This window comes from Melanostigma gelatinosum (genome assembly GCF_949748355.1).
Source record: "Melanostigma gelatinosum genome assembly, contig: scaffold_435, whole genome shotgun sequence".
NCBI lineage: Eukaryota > Metazoa > Chordata > Actinopteri > Perciformes > Zoarcidae > Melanostigma > Melanostigma gelatinosum.
The window spans coordinates 10,001-21,760 of NW_027635154.1; the positions used below are offsets into that span (position 1 = coordinate 10,001).

The 11,760-nt window shown below is 44.7% G+C and overlaps 1 long non-coding RNA gene across 1 annotated transcript in view; it reads left to right on the top strand.

Moving 5' to 3' along the window:
* Window positions 1-11,502, top strand: part of LOC306797527 — a 12,676-nt gene extending 1,174 nt beyond the window's left edge. Inside the window, exons 2-3 of the long non-coding RNA XR_013773130.1 lie at window positions 8,316-8,413; window positions 11,439-11,502. This is a non-coding gene — a long non-coding RNA (uncharacterized lncRNA). The remainder of the gene's footprint in view (window positions 1-8,315; window positions 8,414-11,438) is intronic.
* Window positions 11,503-11,760: the final 258 nt, after the last annotated feature.

Consider the following 11,760-nt stretch of genomic DNA (forward strand, 5'->3'; position numbering starts at 1 on the left):
TACGTGTATAAGTGTGTGTACATGTGCGTGTGAAAACAGATCTGCGTAAATTTCTCAGTACAACTGTCAGCTGTCCACCTGCTCATTTTGGTTGCCAAGTAAACACTTGCACACACACACACACACACACACACACACACACACACACACACACACATGGCGTTTAATTGATGGTTAAATTACTTTCCATCACTACGACGAAAGGCCGTGAGTGCTTCCCCTTCAAAGTTCCTTCCCTCCTTGAGTTTAACCCTTCATCAGCAGCGAGAGCTTGCCATTTATTTACCTGCCGGGGTAGAATACAGGTTAAAGGCATCGACTAGAAAGCACTGAAGGATGAATGACAGCTTAGGCTCAGTCTGGCTTAGGCCACTCGTTTCACAGGGGCCCCGGTCCGGTTGCTATAATCAGATTTGGTTGTCAGTCTCTTTGTATCTGGTGTGGGTCAGTGGCCACTTTGCCTCGCAGCCAGCCAGCCAACCGCTCAGCCAGCCAGCCAGCCAGCCAGCCAGCCAGCTATCACACGGAATTATGAATGACATTTTCACAAGAGGAAGGCATGAGGAATCAATTACATGTACAGAGAGAATGTTAATAAGGCAGCCGCTGGAATAGAACGGAGAGAGATGCCGAGAGAAACAGGAGAGAAAGCGGAAAAACAAAGGGAGAAAGTGAAAGATGTAAGAGCCAAGAAAAGAGAGATAGGTAGAGAAAGAATTCTTTAGAAAGGCCGGGGCTGGCAAGAGACATGAAAATGAATGAGAGATGCAACGGAAGAATTGAGTGTGAACATTCCTCTGTTCTCTCCTTTAGAGGCCTATCAGAGAGCTTCCTGCTGCGCTGCTCCGCCTTTGTGATAAAGTTCAATGCCAGATTGAGCCAACTCCAACCGATCGATGGCCTCCGTCTCTCTCCTTCTGTCTCTCTTCTGTTTTTCTCCCTCTTCTCTCTCCCTCCCTCCTTCTTCCTCTGAAGCCCTTCTCTGCCAGTGGAACTTTATTTCTGGCGTTGCTGTGAAATGTGATCTGTGGAGAGGTGTGAGGGTGCAAAGGACGGTGGTGTGTCTGTGTGCGGTTACAGACGGCGCGTATGAGCATTAGATACGCATGCGTTTGTCCTCAACAGGATTTACTTGTAAAATATGCTGTTTTTCCAGGCACGGCTGGAACAAAACCCCGGTCGAAACGCTCTCCTTGCTGGTGCATCTGAGGAAGATCCAATATCAACACTCACAGTCAATCATCATCTATCACTTGACTAGCTTGCCGTTCGCTCAGTAGCCTCGGCGTGTCCTTGTTGGTGTCAGTCAGAGATCTCTGCCTGACTTCTTGTCAGCCGCAGACAGCAGAGAGGACAGAACTGCCTTGAATGCCGCTGCTTTCAACCTCTCCGTGTCCCTTTGGAAATGAGAAGGAAGGTGTCCCAAGGCTGCTCAAGCAGTGTTGTTCTTTTGTTTGTTTTTTATCAGAGAAGAAGACAGACTTTGTTCTCCTCGCTCTCTGCTCGGAAAAGGTTAAAGCGAGCGGAGCCGTAATTGGTTTCGCTGGATTTTTGTGGTGAGCATTGTCAGGACTTTGTGTGTGTGTGTGTGTGTGTGTGTGTGAGCTGTGTTCTTTGTTTAATGTGTGGCCGTGTGTGTGCGCCATTCCTTTTTATGCGTCTGTGTCTCTTTCGTGCTTTGTTCATGAATACATGTTTGCATTAACAGTGCGTGTTGTGTGTAAATGTGTGTGTGTGCCGGTGTGAACGTCTCCTGTGGGAGGTTCATTTTTGTTTTATGTATTCATTTGCCCTTAAGTGCAAAGCGTCTTTGTGTGTAAGTATATGTATGTCTTGGCGTGTGTGCACCACGTTTGTGTTTGTATTTGTCCTTGTGTTCCTGTAAAAGTGCTCGTGTGTGTGTGCAGCTGTTAGAGTGTGTGTGTGTGTGTGTGTGTTCAGATCTGGGAGAGGAAGGGGAAAGGAGAGCTGTGGTTCGTGTGCATTGTGTGCCAATAACAATAAATAATGTCCCAGTCCGACCTCGACTGTTGCTGTGAATGTACAAGACCCTTGATTGGCTGCCGCACCCCAGTGAGAGAGGAAGAACGAGAGGATTCACTCTGTTTTCATGGTTCAGGAAGATGTCCTTTCCATCATTTTACACATATATTCGTTGAAGCGCTGACGCCATCACAAACAAACACCTCTTCTCAAGCGTGCAGGTTTCTGTTGTTCTTCCGGCACCTTTACTTGGTGAGGATGCATTTAAAGCTGTCGCTCTGTGTGTGCTTCCCACCAATTTGAAGAGAGAGAGAGAGAGAGAGAGAGAGAGAGAGAGAGAGAGAGAGAGAGAGAGAGAGAGAGAGAGAGAGAGAGAGAGAGAGAGAGAGAGAGAGAGAGAGAGAGAGAGAGAGAGAGAGAGAGAGGTTTAATTGCTGAAGGTGTAGATTGTTGTCCATCTCTTGCAGCAGTGTCGTATGACAACATAACACTCTGGATACATAATTAAATCTGCTCCAATCATTATTAGTGAATCATGCATGAACATTCAGTCCTTATTTGCTTTGGAAATGTACAGTACGTCCGGACTATAAAGCATCTGTTGAAATATGTATAATGTATAAGAGTGTGCTGTGGAGGGCTTCCAGTCGCGTCACACCTCATTTTTATGGCCAAGTAAACAAACCATTGCCAAAATATGTGGCCACAGACATCACATATGCTCCATTAATGAGGGCAGAGCCACGAGTAGAGTGATTGGCACGTGCGTGTCTTAAAGTTGGATTTTGATGTGTGTGTGTTAATGTCCATGAGATTGAATTGAAGTCGATTTTGTAGTTGTAGGACACGCTGAAGTTATTTGTGTGTGTTGAATTGTGTAAGTGCTTTCAAACGTGTGCATACATTTCTTTGGGCATGCACTGTTTGCTTTTCCGTACACGCTGGACCGTTTCCTTCATTCTTTTGGCGCCTTGCTGTGTCGAGCAGTTTTTTTTTTCGCCGAACGTTTGTGGCTGTAATGAAGCCATGTACGGTAAACAGCGGATTGCTGTCGCCTCCCACGGATGACACACTCCCCTCCTTTCCTTTGTCCTCGTCTTGTTTACATTTAATTTCACTCGGCTTTGCAACGGCAACCCGGTAAAATGGCAGAAAGTCAAGTAACGACAACGACGCAGCTGTAGACAGACGACCCACAGAACGGGCAAAAAAAAAAAGTCGTACAAGCAACCGACGACTTCTAGACGTCAGCAGCCACCCAGATGAAGTCTGCTCTCTGATCAAAGGAAACGGGCCATTTTCTATCCGCAAAACCTGTGTTCTCTTCTTTGTCATTAAAAGAAACGATGAGAGCGAGGCTTGGATGCAGTTCAGAGACTCTTTTGGCTGCCAATCTTTCCCTGATTTGTAATCCACCGCTGGCTTCGTGGCTGACTGGTGAGCTGCAGCATTAACCGACCAGCTCTCTGAATGAATGACTGGCTAACTTGCTGCCTGGTTAAATGGTGCACTGACTGTTCTGCTGATTGACTGACGGACTTTATATTTACTGGCTGGTTGGCTGCCAATTTCATTGTCAAACTGAAGGACTGACTGACTGGCTAGCTGGCAGAATGAGTGAGTGACAAAGATGTCCGCTGGTTCTCGGCACAACAAGAGGGCCGCGAGCTCAGAATGGGCTTCTGTTGCTCTAAGTTATCGAAACCTTAGAGTGGTTCTGTAGAAATGCAGACAACAAATGTGAGGGCGTCTTAAAGAGATGGATGACGCGTGAGTTCCATTCCCCGCAGCTCTTCTTCGGCCTCTCATCCACACACAGTCCAAACCAATGAGCTGTTGCTTATGTTCATCGCTGCTCACGTCAGCAGACACAAACACACAGACGTGCACAAGGGCCACCGACACACTTGGTATTTCTCAACCGTTCGTGTGCCTTTTTCCTAAATATTTCACCAGCCAATTATTATTTCATGCGCTATGTGAATGTGTCTCTGCTTGTCTCGGAGAGACACGGGCAAAAAGGAAGAACAAAGGGGCTAGGAAGGAGAAGTGAAGAACAAAAGGAGAGAAAAAGGGGGGGAGGAATGAGACGGAGCAGCATGAGAGAGAGAGAGAGAGAGAGAGAGAGGGCACAAGAAAGAAAAGAAATATTTAGTTTGTGGGTGTTTTGTTCGAATGAATCCATCCATGCATGGGCATGCCTGCATGTACCGTGTGAACGCTCATGTGTTGATGAACAGATAGACAGAGAAGACAAGCAGACAGACAATCACTCCCAGTCCTGCATCTGTTTCACAGTTGCGTTCTCTCTGATGCAGCCGCCGCTTGAACAGACGACTTCCCCGTGATGGACAGACAGACAGAGGGACAGACAGAGGGACAGAGGGACAGAGGGACAGACAGAGGGACAGAGGGACCGATAGAACCAGACTGACCTAACGTTCGGCCGGAGAGGGAAAGACAGTGTGGACTGAAAATAAGAAATGCAAGTCACTGCATGAGGTCAAACGGCAAGATTTGTGCAACGTCATTTGGAGATGCTAATTGTGTCAAGGAGGCGACTTCTCGAGGTTAAATATTTCCCCTTCTGTAAGACATTTGGGATTAGCGAGTAACTTTCAAGCAGTACGCTGCCCGGGCCAACTCTGACTTCCAATATCAATGCCAGAAACCTACGAAGGTTATAATGTTCTTACCAGTGTCGCTGACTGCATGACTTTGGTGATGGCATCGGCTCATTTTCTTTAATTCTAATAAAAAAACGTTTTACTCTGTGCTAAAGAAAGAACGCGCAAACATGTTGTATTTAACTACAATGCTTAAACCTAATGTCAAATGATCTACATTACATCCTTTTTATGTTTTTGGTTACGGTGCCATAACCGTTGCGGCCGTGATCTTGACCATCTGATATCTAGCGTCGTTTCATGATTTTATAATATCACTGTGTTTGCGTGTCGGTACAATCAAACCCGCGTTTCAGTTTTGGGTTTCAGGATCCCCTATGCTGGCTGCTGTGGCGCTCACACACACGCGCACACACACACACACACACACGAACACACACACACACGACGACACAGGCATTAGGCTGTTTTTTGGCCCATCGTGACGCACTATTGGACCCCTAACCGTCTGGGCTGCCATCTGTCACAATACAGGAGAGACCAGATGCACACAGACGCACTCCAACAACAAATGCTAGTTCTGGTGTACATACGCCATGACTTTATGATGCCTCCATTTTTGTAAACACTGCAGAAGGATGCACATTTAACTCTGTTTTACCTGCTGAAGTGTCCATGAGCAGGACACAGAGTCTCCTGTTATTACTAATAAGCATGGACTAATTTAATCCCATTTTTCCGTACTCGTCTCTTTATTCTGACAGGCAGAGCTCAGCAGAGTGAATATTTCCCCTTATGCCTGAGGACCTTATCTGTATTTTTCATTTTCTTTCCGCTCATAAGAGGTTTTACTGCTCCTGGGTCATGAAACTCATTCGAAAAGGTGCAATTGGCGAGTCAAAAGAAAGACATTGTGGAGTTTTGTCCGGCAGATGAAAGAGATTCAGATGTCTCTCATCGGCACACTACAGACGACGCCATGTTGACACCAACGGTTGTCACTCGCAGATCCCTTGTATAATCCTGATCTGTGACTATGGGCTTTGTTATATGACTTAGTGCTGCTGATGTAACCCGCCAGCAGCACTTTATCCGTGTGCATCCGCCTGAGTATGTGTCTGTGTGTTCATGTTTTCGTGGCAGCAGATGGTGGGAGCAGTATTACCACAGACGGATGGACAGTGCACAGGGTAGAGTGACTCGTGTTGACTACAGCAAAGACGGCATTACTCTCTCTCTCTCTCTCTCTCTCTCTCCATCCCCTCGGTGTCAGGCGGATGAATGGCCGGCTATCTCTCTCAGTCAGCAGCCATGCCGCTCTTTCATCATCTGTCTCCCTGCTCGTTCTTTCACTCCTCTGTAAAGATGTCAGACTAGTCTATCACTCCCTCCATCCCTCAGTCCATCCGTCCTTCTGTCTGTCAGATGAGTATCTATCTCTCTCTCGCCCCCCCCCATCAATCCATCCCTCCATCCCTGCTCTCCCTCTCGCTGTGGGTCTGCGTGTTCTCTGACTGAATCTGCATGTGCAGTAGTGTGTTTGTTTGTTTGTGTGTTGTTCAGTGCGCTGATGGCTACGTGGGCGTGTGTGTTTGTATCTGTGTGTGACACCCTCTCTCCCCCCTGTCCTCCCCTCCCTCACTGAGTGTGTGTGGTGTGAATCAAGGTCAGTGGGGATCTGTTGGCAGACACTCCCCCCCCCCAACCCTCCCACCCACACCCCCAGATGGTTTGTGTGTATAATGCCTATCCAGCCATCTAGATGTCCCTGCTATGCCTGCCTCAGCTCAGTTTAGCCCAGCTCAGCTCGACTCTGTGGATTAATTACTGGGGAACCCACCGCGTCCCTGACCTCCACCGTCGGACTAATTGAAATCTAATTGAATTGTGCTTGTCTAGACTAATGAAGCCCCGCCACTGAAACCGCCAATCTTTTAGCCGTGTAGCTGCAGGCCGATAGCCACCCAGCTGCACTGTGGCCACTGCACTGTGTGCCGCTCAGTGTGGAAGGATGGATATGTGAACGGATGAACACATGGGTGGATGGATGGATTTGTAGTTGGCTCGGGTTGCTAAGTGGAAAGACACACTTCATATGTTTTGTGACTTAAGATGCTTGAGTCGACGGTGTCACAGGTACTGTGAACTCGCAAAGTTGAGTAAATCCTTTTCCAACCAAAATATATCCCGCTCCTATATCATCATACCAAAGCTGCATTTTGAATCGTTGCCGGCCCTAAATCACGGTGAAAGGAAACTTAGTCGGAGTCGGTTATCTTGAGAAACAATTAAGAGCACTCAAAATTTATTTTTTAAATGATTCAACTGAAAAACCCAGCCAAGTGTTGCAAACTCTTTTCCAATGAAAGTAGCTAGAAGCACCAGATCCAAAAGGTGCTAAATCTAGCGAGAAAGTTGCCACGTCGGCAACACTTGACAGCCCATCCCCTCAGGCCTCCCTCCAAAGCCCTCCCACAAAATTATCATAATGATCGTAATCATGCCTTAATGCAGATCATGCCTTCGCCATATAGCAGGATTCATAATTTATCGTCTGGGCTGCACAGAGGAAGAATCACTTGCCCACCACTGCAGGGATCAGGGTCCTGTTCTCAGCTGTGGTGCTTTAGATTTGGCGGGGTGCACTAATCATATACAGTGGGCAGCGTTTGCAGAATGGGATGCTTATGACATGTCCTTGTCTTTGCACTGGAAGCGTCAGAGGGGGAGGTCTGATGTAGGAGGGATAGTGTGAACCTCAATACTCGTGTCGAGGCTGATCACTGACAGGTGATAAGAAGTGACTAAAAAGAAGTGGCAGAGACACCTGGCAGTCTGCATCCCCCTCTGGCTAACAGCGGGAGTCCCACACTGCAGGGGAAATCCGCTAATCCAAATTGGGAGAAGATACTTCCTCTGTAAAAAATCTCCTCTGAGAATCCACCAAAAAAAAACCTCAACCACTTCAGCTTACTCTAGGTTTTCCCAAACATCAACAGCATCGAAAATCAGTGCCCCTTGTTTCTAAAACCCCGTGAAGATTATGGAGGAAGAGGGCGGCTGTCGAGAGCGCTGTAGACTGACATGGAGGGCTGGCGGTGGAGGTAAGGGAGTGGACCCCAGGGAGCTGCTTGTTTTGTTGGGCCTTCTTGAGCTTTTAGTAGGTGAGAGACGGTGCTGTGATTCCCTATAAGTTATTCATTTGACGTTTCCTCCCTTCTCAGCTCTTTGTAGGTTGGAATACATTAGCAACCTGGCAGAGTGGAGAGGATGGTAATGTGGAAGAGAAGGAGAGCAGAGGAAGAAAGGGTGGGGGTTGTGGAGGGAAGGAGGAGAGTCATTAGAGGAGGAGGAGGAGGAGGACAGAGAGAGAGAGAGGACACGGCTTTATGATGTGTGGGAGGGGAAGTGACCTTCCCTCTCACTTTCATCTTGGCTTTTTTCTCCCCTTGCCGCGCTCCCTGACACACACACACCGACACACACACACACACACCGACACACACACACACACACACACACACACGTTTCAACACCTGCTTGCGTGCACACACACTTAACCGTATGGCTTATGCAGGTGCACATGTGCCTACACAAACATACTGAAAGGCACAATGCATACCATCTCTTCTCTTGAGCGGGAACAAACACACACCTTAGTACCTGTTTTTCATCTTTTCGTTCTCTCCTTCCTTTTCTATGCAGGTTCCCTTACAACCCGGCCAGTCTTTCAAGTTCACAGTCCTGGAAACTCTGGACCGCATCAAGGAGGAATTCCAGTTCCTCCAGGCACAGTATCACAGGTACGCAGACAATGTTACATTGCACACATACAGATACGGATTTGTTGGTATTTAAAACATTTTTGTGGCAAATGTCAATGGTTAACTTTCTAGTTCAGAAGTACTGGTATCAAGAGTCACCCTTCCATATGTTGTTTTATATCGCATATTCTCGACACTTAAATGTATTAATTATAGTCCATTTCACAGTCGTAAACATTCCAGATGTGTCCCTGTTCATTTCCCGTTGCAGTGTATGTGAATGACATAAACGGACAAGAAGTAAACATGAAGCCCAGCTGTTGCCTTGCAATGCAATTCTGTTGAAACGGTCTGTAGAAACGACACATTGCGTCATTCAGATCTGTGGAAGTCAGTGTTTTCGTCACTCAATGAACCAGTAAACACAATATGTCAGCGTGCAAATGCTGTCCTTTGATCTTTATTTCTTTATTAACACACTGAATACAACATACTGTGGAGTGATGGTGAGTTGCAACCCTTCAAATTAAATCCAGTCTAAACAAAAAAAAAACTCAAAACTTCACAAACTTCAGTAATAATGTATGCTATACACATTGCCGTCATTGTAGCAGGTACATGTTTACAGTAATTAGGGACATCAGTAAGGGCTCATGTCACTTCACCAGTGGTGCCTCAAATGCCCTTTTTATATTCACTGTCTGTTCTGGTGCAGAGATTTCCAGTTTCTCATGTAATATTAATACAATTAAACATCTATATTTGATTGTATCTTCCATTATTTCTGCTACTTGCTCTTGCCATCACACCTTGTTACCGTATAAGTTGTGGGTAACTGAGATAGTTTCCAACACATCAAAGGAAATGCAATGCAGTGCAGTTTAGGTCTTTTTTAGAATTTTCTACAGCTGGAGGTCACTGATGGTCATGTTATCATATGGCTGACCAAAGGTGACTTTGGCGAAGAGAAATAAACCATCCAGCCTCTTGCTCACACCTCAGTGGGCAGGCTGAACAGCCTGCTGCGATACAGCAGCACTACCTTACAGCGAGGCATTGGACTGGTGGTTCTTAGTGACACACACACACACACACACACAGATCTATTCACGTGAGCTTTTAATGTTTGCATGATGGCAACGACACTACAAAACTACAATTTCCTGCATGACACTACAGTTTTTCCTATTAATAAACTATCTGACTTACCTTTAAAGTTACTGTTAAACACTCTCACCTCAACTTGACAGCTTAAACATATGGTCAGAAGTATTGTAGACGTGTATCACCATATCTGAATGTGTACATATGAATATATTAGAATGTGTGAACGTTTAGAGCAGGGGTCTCAAACTCCCGGACACGTCATTTTATGTGGCCCGCGAATCCGCCAGCAAAAAAAAAAAGTTTAAAAATAAAATCTTTTTTCTTTGTTTTTTTTAAAAGTTAGACTAATAATAATAAAATCTCCATAGTCTAAATTATGAGATAGAAAGTCGAAGTTATTAGATAGAAAGTCGTAACTATGATAGAAAGTCATAATTCTTAGATAGAAAGTCAAAATGATGAGATTGACAGTCAAAATTATGAGATTGACAGTCAAAATTATGAGATTGAAAGTCAAAATTATGAGATTGAAAGTCAAAATTATGAGATTGACAGTCAAAATTATGAGATTGACAGTCAAAATTATGAGATTGAAAATCAAAATTATGAGATTGAAAGTCAAAATTATGAGATTGAAAGTCAAAATGATGAGATTGACAGTCAAAATTATGAGATTGAAAGTCAAAATTATGAGATTGAAAATCAAAATTATGAGATTGAAAGTCAAAATTATGAGATTGAAAGTCAAAATGATGAGATTGAAAGTCAAAATTATGAGATTGAAAGTCAAAATTATGAAATAGAAAGTCAAAATTATGAGATACTTAAACAGTTAGAAGCAGCTCTTTGGCTGGTTACTGTACATTTAACATGTAAATGTATTGTGAGTACATTGAAGACTACTTTAAACTGTGAATGCAGAGAGTTATTTAACAATATGTTACGAGTAGTTACATTTACAACCGGCCCTTTGCGGGCGACCATGATGCTGATGTGGCCCGGAGTGAAAATGAGTTTGAGACCCCTGGTTCAGAGCGTTTTGATCAAATTATTTAAAATGCTTGAATGTCAAAAAAACATCTGAACAAATTACATTTTTGTTTCCATAAGGAGAGCCGTTGCTGTTCCTCGCTGTAAACATGCAATTTAGTTCCGTGTGAATTGTTTTCACCCACAAACAGATAGATGTGTAACTGCAAGTCTTTGCACTCACACATTGGAAATTGTTTGTGAACAAATGTTTTTCATTTGTTCACAAAATGTGATGCACAGCCACAAATCTTCACACGGATGTTATTTTTCTCACAGAATCTTAAATCTATTTGCTCAGATGTTTCGTTGACCAACACATTTGGACACATTCACACATTTAAATGAATAATACACATTCATTCACACAGTTAGATGTGGTGATACAAAGCGACAGTACTTTTGATCACATTTAGTTTCCGTAGTTTGCAAATTTTGTCCTTATCGACGAATGCCATGCGTTTGAAACACATCTGAGTACTTTAATATAAGTAACCAGACCTCATGCATGACAACAGAACACAACAAAAATACACAAACCCGACATGAAATGTGACACTTTGTGAGGACCTTGTGCTCAGTAGCAGAACTCTAACATAAACCCACCAATGTCCACATGATGTATATAACTAGACGCACTAAACACAGAGGGACTTGTCAAACGAACCCCACGTGGAGGTGTGATGAAGTGCAGTGGTGAATAAGACGCACCCTGCTGGCAGTTGCCACCGTGAAGGTGATATTTTTCAATGTGACTTTTCGCAGTAATAGGCAGCCCGACTGTGTGGCTATAGAATACTCTTTTGCTATCCTCCCACAGCCTCAAACTCTGCGTGACCTCTGCAATATGCAAGTCCTGTGGAAATTGTAGTTCATTTCCGTGGATGCAAATACACCATTTAATCCGTGCGTTTTCGTCCTCGTGCAGCCTGAAGCTGGAGTGTGAGAAGCTGGCCAGTGAGAAGACCGAGATGCAGAGGCACTACATCATGGTGAGTCCAATCAGAGCGTTACCAGAGCTGGACGGTGATTTGTTAGTCTGACTGGGCCACTCAGAATCTCTGAAAAGAGTCTGACATAATCTTGAATGTCTGTAATGGAATGCAGTTTTGAATTTCCACAAGTTACTAAACTAGTACAAAACCAGTATTTTTCTTGCAAACTCTTTATCATGCTCACTCACACCTCTCTCTGAAACCTACTTGTCTTTTCTATGTCTCTTTCCATTTTTTCCCCCCTCTTTCAGACTC